We start from the raw sequence: 22,237 nt of genomic DNA, 5'->3' as shown, positions 1-22,237 counted from the left end.
CCACACCACGGATACAGGCAACAGTTGCCAAAGTAGCAGCAATATTTAGTCCATGTATATTTTAACAGAACCTTAAGCAGAATCAGAAATGGAGACTAAACATATCGTAGCGGTGTAAGGTCTCCCAGAGGTCTAGATAGAACCTCACATTAGTCTAGAGACCAGACCAGACTATGTGGAGGAACCAGAGACTGTCTGTGGTCCCCCAGAGGTCTAGATAGTAGCTCACATTAGTCCAGAGACCAGACCAGACTATGTGGAGGAACCAGAGACTGTCTGTGGTCCCCCAGAGGTCTAGATAGTAGCTCACATTAGTCCAGAGACCAGACCAGACTATGTGGAGGAACCAGAGACTGTCTGTGGTCCCCCAGAGGTCTAGATAGTAGCTCACATGAGTCCAGAGACCAGACCAGACTATGTGGAGGAACCAGAGACTGTCTGTGGTCCCCCAGAGGTCTAGATAGTAGACCACATGAGTCCAGAGACCAGACCAGACTATGTGGAGGAACCAGAGACTGTCTGTGGTCCCCCAGAGGTCTAGATAGTAGCTCACATGAGTCCAGAGACCAGACCAGACTATGTGGAGGAACCAGAGTCTGTGGTCCAAACAACAAGGTCTCTGCTGTATTTATGTCTAGATGACCTTATTTGGAGTGTTGATGGAGCAGCTACAATGTTAGCGTAGCGTAGCACCCATCAACCAGACTCCATTCAGTAAACCAGCGTTTTTTGTCCTGCAGACCTAACAAAGCATGACTTTTAACATATATTTTCATCATTATGAAGTTATCTAAGCCATGATTGATCAATCAGCTTGTTTTTGGTAAGGTGCCAAAACATTCTAGATGGATCTCATGATGGAGAATAGCATACTAACGTAGATGCAACAGAGTGAGTTCAAGAACCCGTACGCCCTAATAAAGACATTAAATGTCATGATGGGCTTTGATGGCTGTAATGTTCTCCGTCTTCTACACGATCACACGTTCCTCCGCTGTCTTCTCGTTAACGGCACTACATCTGAGTCACACTTCCAAGCCCTTCTCACACAATTTAAAACACAGAAAACATGATTCCATTACAATCTCCCCGTGTTTAAATAAGAGCGCTATTAAAATGACTGTGTAGTCTAAACAGATACAATGCGAGTGCTTTGCCGCTCAATGTCTTATCACAATCACCGCGGATCAAAGGGCCATCCATCTGCTATTACTGAGCAAACGCCACATCTTTGGGTTTGGGGATTTCTCACACGGTATCTTCTTTTCATCCTGAGCTGCAGCTTTATTTCCTCCGGGACTCACAAAGCAGCACCCAATCAAGTATCGGAGCAGACAAAGTGAGAGAAGACGAGAAGAAAAGCCAGCGGTTGGTTTTTTTTAGGTTGAATATTTCCAATTAGATGATGTATTTGTGTCATTTGAGGACGCGTTAATGACACAGGTGACAGACGGCGGGGTGAGTCAATAATTTGTTGTGTTTGGGATTCAGGTCTCGCCTCGGCGCTGAGCTCATGCATGGAAATCCTGACAGATCTACGTAACCTGCCTTCGGTTCGGAGGATTAATAATTAGAGACACTGACAGCGAAACTCGCCCTAAATTAACTTGATTCCAGCGCTGCCGTGTGGGCTTGGACGCATTCAGGGAGGTTTGTGTACATGAATAAGATTTTCTCCAAAGCTGTGAAAAACTAGAGAAGCAGTTTAGTAATCTTTATAACAAATTCATGAAGGATGAGACACTGGACAGCGAATAAATAAATGTATAATATGGCAGTGGTATCTTTATACATATTTTAATAGTCCGTCTGATATTTGCTCTATTTCACTATGTTGATATTTAAGTGTAGAAATGAAGCACACAGTTGATTAACAAACGAGTTGATCCACAGAAAATGTATTATTTTTGATAATATAAATACAACTATTCTAAGGATTTACTTCATTTCTTTATATCATAGTGAACTTCATGTATTTGAAAACCATTGAAACCGTGAAAAAACAAGACATTTGACGATGTCGCCCTTTTATCCACAAAATAATAACGGACTAGTCTGCAGATTAAAATCAGTAATGAAGATCATGATTAATTGCAGCAATAGATGCGCTGAGAAAATATTCCATCAAGAGGAAAAACCTCCCTGCATTAATTTCATCTTCCCCAGTGAAAGCAAACCAAAATAAACGGTAGATAGTACATTTTACTGCTGAATAAAAAAGGTTGGACTCTCAGGAGTGTTACTCTTACCAACAGTTATGACCATCTGATAAATGCAGTTAAGTCAAATATATTTCCCTTTGAAACATCCCTAAAGAATAGTAAACCTGAAGTACAAATATCTTTACAACCAACCGTGAAACTGCATAAGTCTGTGATTTACGGAGCTGTGGAGTCTCCGACCGTCCGGGGAGGCTCCGCCAACGTCCTGTACGACTAATCTCAGGCTCCTGGACGAGGCGACTGCGCCGCCCGTCATCAATCAGGTCCAGAATAGAGAAACTGTCGGGGCTGATCTAATGAACTTATCTTGCTGCTGCGAGGAAAGTGCATCATCAATAGGTGTGAGCATGGACAAGCCCCAAAAAAGGCCAAAGGCTCCTTAACGAGATCATCACTTTACACCGCCGGTCTGTTTGCTGGTTTTGCTTCACAGTGTTATTGATGTCTAGCTTCACGTTGCCGTCGCTCATACGAGCGTAACAACACGCGGCTGACCTTCTTCCTGTTTCCTTCTGACACGACTTCGGCTGGCATGTCTGGATGCGTCTCGACAGGCAGGTACGCTGAGGGCGGCCGCCGTTACGCCACGGCGGTTTTCATTTCAACGGGCCGGGTTTCAGTGGTTTTGCCAGTTCATATCTCATGTTAAGTCAACGTCACCCACCCACCCGCCCCTTCAGTGCGGACCCTCACGGATGATTCGCCGCATCCCAAAAGACTGGATGGAGAACGTGGCGTGCTGAAACCACTCACCCTCCGGCGGATCCGTCTTATATAAGACCGTCGGTTTAAAAACGTCAGTTTAATTAAAGGTGGCAGCTATGGGACGATATAGGATCGCAAAAAAACAAACAATAAGCTGATCGTAGTGAATGTAATATATCTCAAATGACTTGGAAACATGGTGGAGGAGTAAAAAATACATATTTAAATGTGATTAATAAACTGAGACCTCACTTTTTGTGATAATTTAATTTAAGGTTATTTGATTGTTTTTCCCTTAAAAGGATGTTCACGAAAAAAATATGTAATAAGAATATATTTTATTATTTTTATAGCACCTTTCATCAGATAAAATGCAGCTCAAAGTGCTTTTTAAAAAACAACAACACAAGGCATTAAAAACAGAGTGAAACATAAAAAGAGATAAGATGTATAAAAAGTCATAAAAATAGTAATACTAGTAGTAAAACAAGTTGGTTATGGTAAAAACATCTCATCACGTTTCGACAACAGCGACACATTTTAAATTTACGGCCGTTTCCAAGGCGACATATTGCTCTGCTCAGCGTTGGCGATCGAGACCACAGCATCAGATCAAGCGAAGACATTTGGCGGCGACCCGATCGTCCCGGCGTTCAGTAAGTGGCCCACGGAGACTCATCTGGTGTGCTGGACCAACAAGCTGCAGCTCATTTTCATTTATGCAGAATGACACAAAGACACAATGGGCAGTCACACTTCACTCACTGAAATACAGGACTTTACAGACTCACGTCCGCAATTTCTTAGAGGACTTTCTGTTGCATTTGAGTTAAAAAAGAGATTTGTTATCTTGTAGCTGCACAAAAGGGTAGCGTACACTCGATGCTCTCCACGAGGCTCCGTGCCAAGACAAGTTAAGATAGATTTTTGGGGATATTACCACTGAGGCAACAGAAGCATCCTCAAGAAGGTTTTGACAGAAATCCTCTTTAAGGCGCTGGCTGTGTTCTGTTTTTTTCTCCCTTGAACTTCAACAATGTCACTGTTTGGACCAACGGTTTAATGACGGAGTTTTAATCACAGCAACACAACTACACACCAACCAAAATGTGTTGCTATTTAACGGTGTTATGTTTTTATGTCTACTTTCACCTTGGCGTATCCCACTACTGGCGAGAAACAAGCTCTGTTAATATGTACAAATGAGCCAAATAGGCCCGAAAACAAGCAAAGAGACGGTGACACCAGGGAAGGACGCACATTTTGGGGCATTTTGTCAGTGTTATTATACTATTACGGCACAATAAAACGGTATTTTACAGACTAAAAAGGCAAATTACTCTACACACTAATTCTGAGCAGGTTTAGATTATGTAATGACAAAAACACAACCTCTCTTTGAGTGTGCTTCATTCTTCCACACAAAGGAAAACGGAGGAGCTGCTCAAAGCTGCAGAAAATATATGGAATAATTGTGAATGGTGATGAAACGCCTCCAGAAATATATTGGAAAGAAGCAACTACAAAGAACAATAATCAATGGCCTTCTTTGTCCCCTGAGGAAGGAACGGCGAGGCGTGACTGTCAACCAGGGCAGACCGTCCAGAGTGGGAGGGGCCTACGTCTCGTTAAGACGTCTCTGCTTTAATATCGCTTTATAATACATGTATCCAGCCTCTTCATTTAGCTCTCCAAGTGCATAAACATTGATGCATTTAACTTTCAAATGTGCTACATTTCGGGATGAAAATTGTATTTTTTTTAATTCCATTAATATTAATTGGAAAACAATCATAAAAAGGTGTCTGTGGTATATACTAATATAGTGTGAAGGATGGAATTGGGAGACAGCATAAGTTGTAGTTTTCCAATATAGGATATTATCAAATTTAGTCAATTCCCATTATCGGGATAATCAGGTCTGCAAAAGTTAATTTGTTTTATGCGTCCCTTATTCAAGCAGGGAGATTGGATTGTGTTTCCCAAATAAGCATGTTCATTAAAACAATCTTATCTGTGATGCAATAAAAAGGAAAGTGATCCCAGTATGTTTTAGTGCCATTTCAAGAGTGTGAAGCAGATTAATGATGTTGACCGGGATCATCTGGTGAATCTCAGTTATTTTAACGAGGATAATGGTGACTCCACATCGTCACATGGGCCCGTGTCTACTGAGGGCCGGAGTGGCCTCGGGCCGACTCGGATGGATGGATGAATGGATGAATACACAGTGGGCATTAGATGGATGGATACATTGATACGTGCATCCAAAAGAACAGAGGACGGGAGCTGGCTCGCCCCTGGAAACCAAGTTCTTGCTCCATCATGTAAATTATATTATGCTAATCTATGCTATGCTCAGCATGATCAGCCAGTGAATGCACGCGTGCAACACATGAACATTTCATGCTCGGCGGGATTTATACGGTCTGCTAAACAGCAGAGGACAAATTCCAGGGGTTTCAAAAATCAATCCCTAGAAACAAGCACATAAATATGACCAAAATGAAGTATTACTGGAATTAAGTCCGTGCTGGGAACAGTACATCAGCAACAGCTGTGCTAATTAACAGCTAAACTTCAGTGAACTACTTTGGAAAAAGGGAGGACAGAAACATCCAATAGATGTTGATGTTGGGATGGATTTTCTTCTGAGCCGGGCTTCGAGCTCGGTGTCAGCAAGAAATCCTCCCGGCTTAAGTGTCCTTCTGCTCATGTATGTGTAATAATGTGCCGATCGATGCCTTCTAGTCCACACTGCACACAACTCTTCAGTCGGGAGGTTGTCATCGGACCTCTTCATTCACGCTTCTTTCTGAATTTCACGTCAACAATCGGACATAAAAACTTTCACGGGCACGTGCAATGGCCATGATAAAGATATTTTACATCCTAATCCTTTCAGAAAACATCGGTCGATAATTATTTGGGCCTTAAATCCCTTCTGAGAATGTGCTCAGTATTTCAGAGTTATAAAGCTTTCAAAAGGTGGAAAAGATTTACGCAGCAATAATCTGCAGCTTTACATTAATATAGTGCACCACACCTTCCAGCAGGGGCTCAATAGGTTATTGTTGTATCCAAAAAGAAATAAGAGAAAGCCAAACGCAGTAAATTACCTGTGATTCTTGTGTACATATGAGATAAATATCAAATAACACATGCACCAACGTGTGCACTGAAGTAGAACTCCATGGATCCGGGCCAAATGCTGCCGTTTCTTTGAGGTAATATATTTTTCATCTCCCTTAAGCTGTGTGCTTTTTGTGTGTGTGTGTGTGTGTGTGTGTGTGTGTGAGATCCAGCCTAGTTAGACTGATATCAAGGCGGGATGAATTTCTCCATTATTTGCCAGCTTCAAGAGCGAAAAGTCAAGATGCACGATTGTGAATCAAAAAAATCTTTGATTAAGACTTTATTGCAATATTAAAGTGCAGTAAGACACATTTATCATATATTAGAAATACGGTATTGTTGTTGCATTTATAGCTCCCCTGGAACTGCACGCATAGATCATCTGAAAAAGACAACTGGATAAAAATGTGGTCAGCGACAAGATATTATTCTCAGACGTTTTGTTTTTGCACCGGAGCGCTTGATTATGCATGCGTGTCTCTATTAGAGCCAAGACTCTCAACCAAACAGAGGAAACCCAATGTGAAGGTTGAGGCTCTTAACCGCTCACTTCACTGGAATAGTTGATGCTTCTGCAGTCTTTCAGTCTCTAATAGGCGGCAGAGTTCCACGTCTCCGATGAGGCCGCTACAGTCTGACGAAGACTGCTGCACGTCTTTCTGACATACGAATCAATACGCCGGGACACAATGATCTCTCTTCACGGTGGCATATTCGCTAGCAGTAATTCCTGGGAGCATTATGTGCTTTCATAATGCCTCATTGAAGAACGAATGGTGGATTAAAGGCACCATATTGTTGCCCAATGCTTCATAGGACTAGTAAGACCTGCACAATAACATATTGTCCTTCTGCATTATTTAATGGGACTGTGGGGATGATAGTGTTTGTGTGCATTTCAAGTTCTCTGTGAGAGCATGACGGTCTGTTAATTGGCTTTCTCCAGAGAGCCAAAAGGGGAAATGCTGCAGTAGATATTGATCAATATGACCAGATGCAGCTACTGAAAGCCTGATCTAAATCAGTGTCACCTTCAGATAAACAGCACTAAGACTGGAAGCATGCGGGACACGGCGTCTTCTTCACGTTCAACGCCGCATCGCCGTATCTGGATGACCACATGGAGGCTGTGACAGTTAGAGGCTGCCACGGCGGCAGGATGACTGCAGCGGCGGCGGTTGAGGGAGACAGATGCCACCAATAATTGTTTGTATCCGAGGGAGGCTGGCTGGTGGCACGCGGCGAATCTCCGGGGTTTAAAATGCGACGCTCCTCAGCACTTTAAATGCCATATGCTGTATATTAAGGTGACATGCGCTCCTCCATTGAGTGTGGGTGTCAGGACTGGAGCTGCTGTGGACAGGTCGAACAGGTTTGGATGATGACGAATGCTCGGCCGCCGGGCTCGCCGAGTGTTCAATATCAAACCACATCCTGCACAGCGTGGCTGAAAGAGTGGATCGTTATGTGAATCTGTATCCCTCACATCAGACAGCTCTGAAAACGATTCTGCTTCCTTCACTACCCCCCCCTCGCCATTGTACATGCTGGTCACACCCTATTGCTCCATTCTACATGTGACACTCGTCATGTGACAGCGAGCAGGTCAGATTTAAGCACCGGAGCTCTTTTGTGCACGTCGGGTTTTATCAGTCATTGTCAGAGAGTGACAACGGGCTGCGTTCGCCGTGGTTAACAGGCTGCGTGACCAGAAATGACAGCTTTCCTTATTCAGATGCTCGGGAGGGGAGGGGCTACGAGATTACAAAAAAAAAAAAAAAAAGGAGCAATCATTATTTCCAAAAGGTCAGAATAGTCAGAATACAGATGTTCACACAAAACCACGAAGTGCCAAAAACGATGATGTCTCTACAACGATTCATCCACGTCGATGTTTCTGGAAGGAATTTCTGCTGCTTTGATGCAGTTTGGTATTTTTAGTGTCCATTTCCACCAATGCTGGTCCAGTGGTGAAAATGAGCGTCACGGTGGGAACCGGCGGGCCGATTCCCAGCATGCAGCAGACGAGCGGCAAGGTGCCCTCTGGACGGGCTAACACAGGGGGATGAGGTCACGTTCACCTTCAGACAGGCTGCAGTCAGAAGAACCTGCAAGCCTTCAGACCACACGGGACGCTGCTGCCCAACATGCTGCACTACATGTATTATCTGTCCTCATTAGGGGACGGGACGATACAAGATTTCATCGGGGATCGGGATCATAAACACTTGTAATAAGTCAATCTATCATAATCGTAAATGTCTTGAAAACGTCACCTATAGGTTGTTGTTATAATAAGGAGATTCAGATTGTTCGATTATTTGGTTTTCACAAGAAAAAGGTATTCTGTCGATTTCTTAGCAAAAATGTGAAGTGATTCCTGTAGTTTTGTGCTTATTTTGAATAATTATCTGGACAACAACATGTATTTTGGCCAGGCTAATGATATGACAGGATAGTGAGATTTCCATATGGTCCTGATCAGTGAGATCAGGCTCATTTCCACATACTGTATCAGACCCAGCACACGAGCGATCGATGGCTGCGTTTACGACCTGTAAAGCCTCCCTGCAGTAACCTCCCGGTGTTAACTTTTTAGTGCTCTTATTGAAATTCCTGATGCAGCAAAGTTGAGAAGCGGAATGTGTTTAAATGCCTCTGGAGGCCGGCGATGTTATTTACCTGTGTTTGCTCCAGTGTTTGCTGTGACTTTGTTACTCGATAACCACAGAAAATACATTTCAAGGCTAAACTTCCAGTCTAATTGCTTCCGTGCTTTGGTGGCTACTCCTTTGATCTTTCTGGCTAGTAGTAATTACGTACTTTTGATGCTTCTTCTACTAAATAACTTGAGTTGCCTTGGGAGAAACGTCTATCCCATTCTACCGACTGATAACAACCTAATTGCCACTTATTTTCTCCTTTCTTTACTGTTTTTTCCTTCAGAAGTCCAGAAGTCTAAATAATAAAGAGGATATATGTCCCTCCTAAGTCTGTGTGACTGTTTGCACCGTGACGTCCTCTGATCCTGTCCTGTTTCTTATTTAGAGACGGTCCAGATGCAGAGGCAGCCTGACACTTTAATGTGGAAAATTAATATTCCTTCACCTAACAACACCCCGGACCCTCGTCAGGTTCAACTGGGGCCATTTATCATCTTTCAATGGAAACCCATCATGATGAAATCATACATCAACATATCGATACACACAATTCAGTTAAATCAAACTATTGTTGAAATCTAACCACAAGAATATCATCACGAGTGACTTCAAAAAGCTGCCGGGTTAACTTTAAAAATGCATGATATGATTTATTTATGCAGGGCATTTATGAAAGATTGTTTTGTTCCAGTATGTTTTGCTGCCAGTTTTAAGTACATTTTGATGATTATCAGGATAATATTGTCAATGGAATTAGTGTGGATAATCATGATGATTATCCCATGGCTACTCTGTATCTGTGTGTATGCATGGAAACACAGTCAATGTACAGCTGGAAATATTTGACTTTATTATTATTTTTTTCTTATTTCGCTTGAATTTAACACAATTTGAAATGAGAAAAATCCTCATGACGACAAATACATTTAATGTATTTGTCGTCATGTCCCGTATTGTCCCGTATATAATTCACACCAGTATGCAGAAACAGGCTTCACCATGTGGTTACTCCATGAAATATGGAATAACCTAATATCATGAAATGACCTGTATGTTCTCCATGCTGCCCAGCCCTCGGCTCAATAACGCACTCTTCCCAGACTCTCATCTCTGCACCTCCACACCAGCACATACTGAATGACATCTTTGGGGAAGATTGTATCCATTTTGCACTTCTCCGTCTGCAAACATGACTCACCGTAAATTGCTATTTTAATACGCCTTGTGCAGAGAACAAAAACAGGTTTATACAATCTGTTATGAAGTCCTTTATACTCCCAAACACAGATCAATAAGCTGGCGTTGCCGTTCTTCTCTCACTCCTGCGGCGGCTGATAACCCTCTATACTACTGCTTTCATAACGCTAACCACGACACCGGCCGTGAGCTGCTGCTGGAACACAATGCATCAGAACGGCGAGGCAGAGGGACCCCCGTTAATCTCACCCTATGGTCCGTGTACGACAACCCAGAAGGCAGAGAAAAGCTCCGCACACATGGGCGCTGCCACTTTCTTTTAGTGCGTTACCTGCTGAGATATGAATTTGTTTCGGCAGCCGCCTCCCGCCCGCGCTAGCATTGCTAAACACGGAAGTGCTGGCAATAATGCACGATAACGATAATGACCATCCTGTCTGCTTTCATTAGGCCAACGCGTGACATGAAAGTGCTCGGAGCTTCTCTGCTGTAACATCCCGCAACACGACGACAAGCACAAGCATCACGGCGAGGAACAAAACCACACACACACACACACACACACACACACACACACACACACACACACACACACACACACACACACACACACACACACACACACACACACACACACACACACAGCTAATTCAAATTACAAATCCAATAAGGCTCAAGGGTATCAACCCGCCTAAGAAGAAACCTCATTAACCTCTGTTTTAGGAGTCTTTTCAAGTCCCTTATGTAAAAACCTGGAACCAAACATGATTTAAATGTTCTGTATTCACTGAGTCAGTCAGAAAGCACAGAGTCAAGCCTGTGAGCTAGCTGCTTGGGACCTGACGTGACGTATGCAGTATGTTATTGTTTCTGTGCTGCTCTTTGACATTTGGAGGCATGTATCCCTCTTGAAAACAGTTGAAGAGGCGTTTTAAGAACATGCACACAGTGATGGAGGCTCACTACGTGTAAAAAAGGAGGCTGCATACAGTACGCAGCTGTTTTCTTTCTAATAGCACTGCGAGCTGCAGTAACACTCACTGCACGCCCTGATGTAGCAACAAGGCTGGCCAATGCCTACATCTTCCCCCCGGGGAAGTCTCGGGAAGGTATTATGCGGAAAGAGCTATATGAGGGATGTTCACTTGACTTTAGTGGAAGCATATTGACATCCAACCCCTCCTCGATCGAATGGATTTACAAGCTCGCTGCTCCACGCGAGGCATCCAGGACCCTCTCTTCTCCCATCTGTTGTTGTCCTCCCAGTGAGAAACACATATTTCACTGACCTCTCCGGCACCGCGTGCCAAAATTAGAACAGCCAGAGTGGGAAAAAAAAACTTCCCACAAATGCTGAGTTGAATGAATGTAAGGAGGCTGAGCTTTTTTTCCCCGAGTAACTGGGAAATGATGAGATGGGCTAAAATTCCTACTGTACAACCGTAATTGCCAGCATTCACTCGCAGCGCCCATGAGATCACTATCATGCTACATCAGTGCTTTTGCAACTCTTCATCGCCTCTGAAGCTGCCGAGCTGATTGTCAAAAACAAAAGAACTAACTTGCACATACAGGACACACACACACACACACACACACACACACACACACACACACACACACACACACACACACACACACACACACACACACACACACACAGCCAGGCCTCACCAAACAGATTAAACAATCATCTCTGTTTAAACTCAACTACAAAAAAAAGGGGACATTATTTAGTTTCCCCCCTCATCATCCAAGCCCAGTGGCTCCACAGTAAAACCATGCACTCTCTCTGCAATCAGTGCAATTACCCTGATGGGGAGGATTTCACTGCTGCTGCTGCTGCTAATTTATGAAAAAGTCTTCGCCTCTGCGTCACACTGATGCAGACACGCCCGGGCCATTTCTACATGCAGTCTCTGGGAATTCAAGTCATGTGTCACTGTGTTCAAACCATCCACGGCACACAGATCTGGAGCCACAGCAAAGCTACAGAGGGAGGGGGGTGGGGGGGGGGTCCGGTTCTGCCTCCCCCATCTTACAGACTGCAACTGTGCAACAGCACTAATACTATCAGTAAGCGCTCCACCACGTGAGGACTATGTGGAGTAGCTGGACATCCTCACCAGACGGCCGTCTGGATGTCATGATAACCAGGCTGCCTTTAAAGTCAGGAGAGATCTGCACATTATTACGCAAGCAACACAAACAGATGCATAGATGATATCCGAGGCCTATTATTCTACATGGAGTTGTCAGCACAACCAATGCGGCACACCGCACGTTTCTCACCAAGTCGACTAAGTGACTTACCAAGAGTGGCACTAATAAAGCAGACACCGAAGGGTTGATCCCATTGCTCATGATTCCCAGCGTCCACACTCTGCTGGGTAAATTCACATCGGCTCTCTGGTGGTGACGGGAATTAATTTATTCCAAATCGACGCGTAAAAGCCTTCTGTAGGCTTGTTGGAGGGCTGGGAGAAATCCAGGGGACGTGATGAGCGACAGCGTGCAGCTGGAGTGTCATCAGTCGGGATGTCTCCCAGTCACCTGCGTCGCGATTACAAAAAAAATGAAAAAAACCCCACCTTAAATCCCAGTACGATCCGATTGAGGCGTTAAGGGTTCAGACACTGTAAAAGCAGAAATCCAAGCCAACCCCCCCTCAAAAAAATCCCCCCCAAAAAAGCTCCGGAGAGTCCGAGGGTCGCGTCCAGGTGGGGGGTTAAAGCGTCAGGACGTGGTCGCATCAAGTCCACCCCGGGTCCGGGTCTTTGTAGCGCAGGAATCCGGTGGATTGAATGTCCAAATAGATCTCTTGTTGTGTGGATCGCAGACCGGAGAGTCAGGACGCAAACATCGCAGTCCGGGTTGGATAGAAAAAAGAAGGAAAAAAGCCTCCGACGGTTGAAGGTTGAAAATCCGGGCTTGAAGAAAGCACGGAAGTCGGGTAAAGAAGCAGCACCCCGGCGCAGTTATCTCATCATCAGCTGTTCGGCAACAATGTAACCCATTTTGTTGTCATAACTTCCTCCGTGTGAAGCGCGCGAGGCAGGAATCCCACCCATCCGCCGGTCCCGTCCCCCCCCCTCTCTCTCTCTCTCCAACCAATTAGTGTTTCACACACGACTTGATCTCTGCTGCCTCCGACGAGGCGATGCGGTCGGTTCTTCCGGGCAGGACATTCTCACCGCTCCTCAAACAGCCGCTTCTCTTTTTTTTGGTTTGAAATGCGCCTCTCCGCTCCTCATGCGTGCGCCCACCTGCGCAATAAGAGCCGCGATATGTGCGCGAACCCGCACGCCGTCACGCCATGATGTCTGGAGGAGGAGAGCGGAGCCAAGTGGCCGAGCGGACTCGTTCCCCGGTTACCGGAGGAGGAAGCGGCAGCGGCGGCGGGGACTGACACCTTTCACGGACTGCACTGCAGCAATGTGATGTCATGTGGGGCCGCTTTTTTCCTCCTCTTCTCCCGTTCTGTGATGAACATGAGGAGCAAGAAATGTTTTCACGTATCAAGAGGAGTCGCTATGGGGGGGGGGGGGGGGGGGATAGTCTAGGGCTAGGTTCATGGTCCAGCACAACAAGATGCTGCAACGGTGGGGAGGAGGAGGAGGGGGAGGAGGAGGAGGAGGAGGAGGAGGGGGAGGTGTTGGGTCACTGCTGCACATTCACCCCCTCCTCTATATGGGGGAGCTTGGTGTTCAGGCTCTGATGAATACCCTTTTATTTTCTTATCCTCCTCAATCTCGACTGGCCATCACGATAAGCCAACGCACGAATAACTCCACCACCCACACCTCTCACACCAGCACCTCCTGCTGCACATTTGCTTTGGGACTCCTCTTGGCCCGGATCAATGGGAACGGGATGTCCAGCATATAGAAACAGAAAAATCAACATGAATATCCTCCACACAAAAACTAAATAATCCTTTCAGAGTTGCAGGAGAAGACGGCACATCCTTCAGTTTAATGTGCACATCCACAAAAGAGGAGGATACTGTGTGTGTGTGTGTGTGTGTGTGTGTGTGTGTGTGTGTGTGTTGTCTGCCCACACCAAGGCAACAGGACATGTGACGGAGGAAGGAGGACTTGACAAATCCTGTCAAATCCCACTGCGGTAGAATCACACATTGCCCAGATTTGCATCGTCTTGTAGGAAACGGTGGATTGGAGTCCTGCAGCGAGGACCGTTGATTTAAATGTAATCTGCTACCATTTAAAGATACAATAAAAAGATCCTCCTGTAACAAGTCCCAAACGTCAGACTATATAACGTTGGAATGTTAAGAAATAAAGGTACAATGAATAACGAGGTGAATGCTTATTACAGAGGACCACAGACGCACTTTATGTCCCGATTAAAAATGATAGCAATATTAAATCTTACACATTTTATTTCTTTGGCCTTGTTTTACAATAAATATACCCTCTTATAAAGGCAGCGGCTGTGAGTTTCACATCATATTGGTTTCACTGCTGCAACATGACAGGTGTTACAAGAGCAGCGGCACCTTTTTGTAATTAAAGGGCAGCTGATAATGGACGTGGGCGACACAAGCTCATTTTGGGAGACTTACGCACTCACAAAGCAACCCGAGTCAACGAATAATCACATCGTTGTCATCTTTAAAAAAAAATCAGGATTCAAACTCTCCAACTAGTTTTGCACTTTTTTCCCCAATAGATGCCGATCTTTGGAAAGTCTAGTGTGCCTCTGAACGTAGCTGTAGGGTCTGTGTTTCATGACGGCGCCGCTCCCAGCTCCATCTGAATGAGCATGTGTGTGTTCACGTCGGGACGCATGCAACGAATACTGATGGAATTTGAGAAAGAGCCACGAAGGAAGTCAATCTGCTATTTATATCCGGCTCTGCACTCGGCGGGGCCACGCTCCCTCCAGCAGTAATGCACTGCAAAAGTGATTGATTAGTGCGATATTGAGAGATTGTCCGTCTTCGCCGTCTTCACTCACCAAAGTGATGAAATTACTGCACACTAGTCTTTGAAAGCATAATAGCAGATTAGGTCAGCGCGATGCATCCTCTCTCATACGGCAACGTGCCATTCCCTAAAGTGCAAAACATAAGGAGTGTCTGCACTCAGATGCAGTACACACACACACACACACACTAAAACCACCAGCTAATACCCTCGCAGGGTGTGCTTAATGATCCGCACTATCTTACACCCCGACGGTGGCTTTTTTTGGGGTGTACGTAGCCTTTCCGCCGATGTGTTCAAACTCAGTTCGCCACGTTTTTGACACAACACGGTCGGGCCTCGTCGCTCGTTTTGACAAATTGCTCAGATCGATTTCCATTAAGGACGGTCAAATTCACCGTCTCTTCTCCCTGGCTGAGCCCGAAGCACCTATAATGTGACGCTCCATCAATCCGCCGTGTCAGCGTGTGTGTACTTGATTCCTGGAGAATAAAACCATCTTCGGGGGCGGGGCCAGCGGCAGCGTCATCACAGCGCTCTATTGTGGATCACAGCAGCGTTGTTTATACAGTGAATCACCTTCTGCTCGAGCACGCTCTCCTCACGGTGCAAAAAAGGGTTTTGAACGCTCCCCCATCAAATGGAAGCGCCGTAGATGTGATTTCCACTATGAGGGTCTGTAATTGGCTTATCAGCTGGGCTTCTTTTTTTTTTTTTTTTAACATTGTGAAATAACAGGCGTGGAGCTGCATGATTCAACAGAGGTCAGCCTTTATGGGCTACATACGCTACAGCAGGGGTGTCAAACTGATCCAGTAAAGGGCCGCTGTGGCTGCAGGTTTTCATTCCAACCAAGCAAGAACACACCTGATCCAACCAATCAAGGTGTGAAGGCCAATCAGGTAGGTGAATAAGTCGAGTCAGGTGTGTTCTTGCTTGGTTGGAATGAAAACCTGCAGCCACAGCGGCCCTTTACTGGATCAGTTTGACACACATGCGCTACAGTGTGTTTGTGAAGCTCTTTGATGTGTTCAAGCAGGTTGGGATTTTGTAGAATCAAAGGGAAATGATGCAAAACTAAGAAAAGCAGGCAAACAATCAGAAAAGTTGGCTGCTATACATATATATATATATATATATATATATATATTCTGTGTACCTGTGTCATGCATGGTACAGTCGTGTTTCCTAAGTACCGCTTCATTCTTGCTGCTTCAATGTGCCCTTGAGTGAGAAAAACCTAAAGATAGACGTCTGGGGGAGCGCGACGTACACTCCACTCACTCACAGAAGATCCTTCCGAGTTTGTTTCCATATCTGAAGTTATAAAAAGAATCCTGCTGCTCGTTAGGATGCAAACACAAAGCTTTCAGCGTAAAGACCAACAGCGGCAAACGCTTTCATCAGTCAGAGTTCTCAGGAGGGATCTGTAATCGCTGCTCAGATGCCAGGATTCTAAAAACATTACAAATGATATCACATAGTTTAATTAAGGATTTGATATAATATTAAAACAGCTAGAGGATCAGGTCCTGCATTTGCTGATCTTGGGTTAAGACTTCTCAATATAAAAGGTCTCTTACTGTTTTAATGAAATTTAAATGACCTCCTCCCGGAGCAAGAAACACCTTCTCAATGGCAATAAAAGAGAAATCAGGCTGTCTGGCTCCTTTAACGTGGCTTTCTACACGACTTTGACACTCTCCATGTTAACGCAGCTCCTGCTCTCAGTTATTCAGCATTTCAAAGCGCACTCTGTTTCACTCTTGGCGGAGGCATGAAATCTTCCATCACATCTGTTGTTTTACAGTTAATGAATCTCTGCATGCCGTCACCCTTGGGAAGGTTTTCTGCATTTCGTGTATATGGTCAATTAAGGCCGCAGGCATCTTGGATATTTCTGAATATCTGAACAGTTGGCTGCAAATGCTCACGCAGCCCTGATGAAAGCTGAAAGTGCTGGTTTTTGACGTTAAAGCTTTGTGTGTTTTTCTTCTGGAGCAGCTGGGATTCTCATCTTGAACTTTGGAGGAGCTGCAAGGTTGTGAACGATGTTTTATTTTTACCCTTTGAACACACACATGCCAGTTCTTACTGACAGTCGACAGCAAGCTCGAATTTGTGAAAGTCAACTTATATAATCAGACAAAAAAAATATGATCCACAGTCGGATATTTGTTAGCATTGCGATGTGTAACAAAGAGATTTTGTGCTGCTATGACATGTGGATTTCAGGATTTAACCAACACTATTCTCCTTTAAGTGACGAGATGAGTCTCTGCTATATAGAGCAGACACAAATTTTAATGCAAATATACATCGGCTGCCTGCTGAGCCTCTGACAGACGCTGACCGCGCCAATATGCCATCATAAGTGGGGACCACCAGGCCTGAAACAAGCGGGAACACTGCCTCTATATAGATATTACACGCTGGGATCTGTGTGCATGCTGTGGGTGAGGTGACCTTGATTTCAACCAAGGTTACAGCAGATTTTTTATCCCAGCGCCTCACCGAAAAGAAACTCTCAGAGCCCTTCTTTTTAAACGTTTCTATGACAAAAATATCACCACTAAAAACCACCGTTGTATGATAGACGGGCATCGCCTCTTTGCTTTGTGTGATGTTTGTCTGACATTGTTTACTACTCGTTATAGTGCGTGTGGATGAGTTCGTCATGTAATTCTGACAGCAACGTTAGAGCGAGGAGGACGATCGGTCCGAGACGACGCACAACGAAACAAAACTCACCAGCAACAGTTACGACCCGTTTACACGAGGACGCTTGCGGGTAAAAACGACAAAATATTTTATTGGAAGTGCCGTTCGTTTAGACGGTGAAGGCGTTTTGGGGGCTTAAAAACGCAAAAATCTGAAACCACCCTCCAGAGTGGAAAATACGCTCCGCTGTAGCGTTTCCGTCTACACCGCCAAGACGCAAAACTGCTCAGGGCCCGGTTTCCCGAAGCCTTCTTAAAGCCTTCTTAACGCTACGTCATTCGTAACCCCTACTTAGAGTTCCTACTTAACATTTTGCGTGTTTCTCGAAACGTTCTTTGCTACGAATCTCTTTCGTACGTCATACGTTGGTAAGAGTGGTCTGGAGCGCTCTTAGAGCCTTCTTAGCTCTACCGTAGTGATGTTTCCTGACGCTAGTCACCGTCACTGTACGGTAATCCAGAAATCCCCGCTGCGCATGGAACTGCACATTGCCAGTGTTGTTTCACCAGTGGTTTTAAGTCATTCATGAAGAAAATAAAAATAAAATGCGCATGCATTTCATCACAAGGCTAAGCTTTACCTCAACCTCAGAAGTAGCTGAACCAAAGACGTCGCCGTCTCGGAGCCGTTGGAATACATAATTCATAAGGATCAACTTCAATCCCATGGATATATTGACCGACGCGGCTATATTGCATAAGTTTAGACTACAACGGCAACAAATACGCATGTAATTAAGGATGTAATTGGCTCAATCTCCTCCGCTGTTTCTATATTTATTATATCTTTTTTTAAATCAGTACATGGTAGTATGTTGGACCATGGTTAAATAAATGTTTAGGCCTAGAAAGATTTCTAGCAATGTTTTATTCTCAAACACTGCAATCGCCTACATTTTATAATATAATGCTGTCATGCACCTGCACATGAAATGGAAAATCGAACTCTAAGCAATCGATTTCAGCACTTTCTTTCTGGACAGCTCCGTGTACGAACTATGTAAGGAGTGTTTCTTAAGAAGACTCCTAAGAGACCGTTCGGGAACCACGACTATAGAGGTAAACAACTCTGGTAAGTCATAACGTAGGAGTCTTCGTAGCGCTAAGAGTGGACGTTATCGGGAAACCGGGCCCTGATCTGCTCACGGCGCGTACGCGTTTACGTCACGTTTTGGTTTTCGCGGTGCAGAGAAGAAGGACGATTCTACGCATGCGCTCAGACATGGCGGTGTTGTGTGATAGTGTACCACCTCGCCGCCTGCCATGCATACCCAATCCAACTCCACACACTTTTGCGTCACCGTATGCACGCAGATTTCCTCCTGAAAACGCTCGTCTAAACGTGTAATAAAAAGTGAAGACGCGACGCACCTTTTGCGTCTTCTGTTCAGACCGCCATCATGTAAACGTAGCATTAGTCTCCGCCCCGCCTCATCTACGCCAGCCAACGGGCCTTTGGGTCTGTCTTATGATCGTGTCCTTCCGACACAAGTTCAGGACAGACAGCCACGGCAAAACAAGCTTCTCCTCCAAACCAGCGCATCCCTGAACATTTCAACTAGAAGTGCTTGGAACGGCCACACAAGAAAGGTGGAGCACTGACAAATGATGCTGCAGCCGTGCAGGCTAAAAAAAAAGAAAAAAGACACTTCCGCTCAGACATGAACGCAAGGTGAACACAGGCCCTGAGAGTGTTTGCACATGCTTTCAAAGAGATTTAATTCAAGTGCAGAATATTACTTCTTTTTCAAGGTACCATGGCAACAGAGTATTCCAAAGAATTCTGATGAGAACAGCAGGCAAAGAGTGGCTGATTACAAGGGAGACAATTTGTTACTCCGATTGCAAGAGCAACAGTCTGATTATACACACACACACACACACACACACACACACACACACACACACACACACACACACACACACACACACACACACACACACACACACACACACACACACACACACACACACACACACACACACACACACACACACACACACACACACACACACACACACCTTCCTTATCTGGACCACTGTGCTTTTCATGGCCCTTCAGTCGGCGGATGAGTGAGAGCATTTGTTGCACCTCAGAGTGGAGATGAAGGCCTGTTGTTGCACCAAGGCTAGCGGAGCTGCTAAAAGCGTTGGCATAGTGATGTGAGGTGGACAGTTTTGATTGACACTACAGCAGAATGAGCATGTAATGGGCGGATACTATTTCTTTTTTTTTTTCCCAACACTGAGAAACTCAATTTCAAATCACACAGGAGGAAGTGGCAATCAACCCAGCGCTGCAGCTGTCTATCTTGGGTGGCTATTCTAAATTCCCAATCTCACTCTCCAGTGCTCGGCAAACACGCCGCCGTCCTGACAAACATAATCACTCGCAGCGCAGATTCACAGAGCATCTGTCGCCGGGCAAAAAAAAGCCCGAAAGGAACGCTGTAAAACGGACTCAATTAGACACGTTTGGGTTTTTTTGTGCTGAATAACTCAGCAGGACATTATCACATGTTGATTGTTCTGTTAAAAATACCTGTCGTCAAAACTGGCCAGCGTTCATTTGCAAAGCGGGGAAGCTGGAGACGATCATTAATGCCATATGGCTTGAATGAATATTTATCGGAATGTTTTGCATTAATTTGGACTCCTTACTGAAAATCATTACTATCGTATCGCTGTTGCCAAATTTCCCAGTTCAACTTTCTCTGTAAACAAGAACGTTCAGCCGACACTTATTGGCATATTAGAAATATTCATATTGTTAATTTGTTTGTATGAGATGTTATCATGAACTCCACTGCACTTAGCTGCTGCCTTTTCAGGCAGATCAAGGCTTGTTATGCAAAACCTTTCCCCTTCTCTGCTCAACAGAAGAAAGCAGTGGCCGCTAACAAGTTAAGTGAATGAAACGTCTGGTGTATTGAAATATTTCTTCTTGCAGTCATGACATGATCTCATTAAAATGTCAGCAGTGAAGCCCGAGTGCCCCCCCCCCCCCTCCTCCACAGATGAAGTGCATTGAGCTTAAGAGTGAGGAGTGAAAGCACATCTAACTAGATGGATCTGGAGGCTACCATTGTGTGAGTTCATGTAGGTGAGTTTCAAGGCTCCGCGGCGTGGTTAGCGCTGTAGAATAGATGAGTGTTAGGGTTCAGTGGGTGTATGGAATAGAGGCTACCAAGGCTGACATAAAAAGGAGGACACACAGTGGATGGGCGGCGGTGACAAAAGGCCCCTACCCGAGCACAGAAGCACCACAGAGCAAACCCTCATTTCCTCTTCTCAGGCCGCCTCTGATAGAGTGCATTATCAGCGGCGACAGGCGGGCTAAATCACCGCTTCAGTAAAGGTTAGAGCCACTGGTCTGTTAGCTGGACCGCGAGGCCAGGCAGGTGAACGTCAAAGCAGCCTGAATCACAGGGGAACACTCGGGGGCGGAGGTTACGTGGACCCGGAGCACGGGGCTGAGTTATTCATTACTGTGTTCAATGGGGCAAAACCATATTAACGCTGATGAGCAACACGTAATCAACAGAGGTCACTGGGTGGCCTTATGCTATTTTTTACAAGGATCGCGGTGGAGGTGGTAGATGGAGGAGGAGGAGGAGGAGGAGGAGGAGGAGGAGGAGGAGGCAGTAGCCGCAGAGCCACAGAAGGCAGACGAACCGCTGCAGAGGTATCATCTTTGACACGTTTCACAGCAGCCATGTTGACGTGTCATGGCAGGTAAACACAGGTGTAGTCACTCACATTAATGATGGCCCCGTTCCATTTAGTTGGGCTCGGGCCCTGGTATTGTGCGTTCCATCTCACGGCAACAAGGGACAAGAAGAAGCTGTCATGCTCGCTGTCATGGTAGAGACGTGAAAATAGATGGATTTTAAAAATACAAGATACAGAAATACCTTTTTAAAGATGTATGTGTGCTGTTTGTAGTGCTCAATGTGTTACGTGTCCTGAGATAACCTCTGTTGTGATATGACACTATTAATAAAACGTAATTGAATTATGTATCCTTTATTTATGCTGGGAGATTTATGAACATTTTATTTCAGATTATTCATTTGTTTTTCACTAAAAAGGATGTTCACTAAAAAAAAGATGTCTTATGTGTAATGCAATAAACATATACAAAATGTAGAGTGATTTCTGAATATTACAGTGCGAGTTTTAAGCATATTTAGATGATAAATGGGATCATATTGCAGCTTTTGGACCAGGATAAAAAAAATTCATCAAATCACTAAAGAGTTTCATGTAAATGTCACTTATTTGCATGAACAGAAAATTAAAAAAATGGAAAACAATGGGTGCTGAGGTTTTAATGAGACTTGACTTTGCTCTGCAGATTCGTTACCTTACTGTTTTCTGGATAAAGTCACGAACACAAGCTGAAATTCACCAAACATTTGGCTTGATTCCAACATAGTTTTCTAACGATATCCTCTCCTATGGCACAGTTTGCCTTCAGGCTGCACAGTCATTTCTTTCTTCTGTTTTCTTGTAAGGTCTCTGTTGAAAAAGAAACTGTAAATACACAATGTCTTATTTCCACCTGGCACTTAGAGTGGATCTGGGATTTGGCTATAATTGAGACTATGCAGGATTCCATTAGTACAGCTGTCCAACAGGGAAGC

The 22,237-nt window shown here is 44.8% G+C and overlaps 1 protein-coding gene across 2 annotated transcripts in view; it reads right to left on the bottom strand.

Annotated features, from left to right (window-relative positions):
* Nucleotides 1-21,367, bottom strand: part of lrfn1 (leucine rich repeat and fibronectin type III domain containing 1) — a 105,932-nt gene extending 84,565 nt beyond the window's left edge. The window contains exon 1 of one of the 2 annotated variants that reach the window (XM_084019639.1): nucleotides 21,351-21,367. The gene's annotated coding sequence lies outside the window, so the exon portion shown is untranslated. Of the gene's footprint in view, nucleotides 1-12,235; nucleotides 13,009-21,350 lie in introns of those variants that run through there. The other variant, XM_084019638.1, reaches the window with a different exon arrangement.
* Nucleotides 21,368-22,237: the final 870 nt, after the last annotated feature.

Source organism: Eutrigla gurnardus (genome assembly GCF_963514095.1).
Source record: "Eutrigla gurnardus genome assembly, chromosome: 10".
In the NCBI taxonomy this organism is placed as follows: domain Eukaryota; kingdom Metazoa; phylum Chordata; class Actinopteri; order Perciformes; family Triglidae; genus Eutrigla; species Eutrigla gurnardus.
This window is presented reverse-complemented; position numbering and strand designations above follow the sequence as displayed.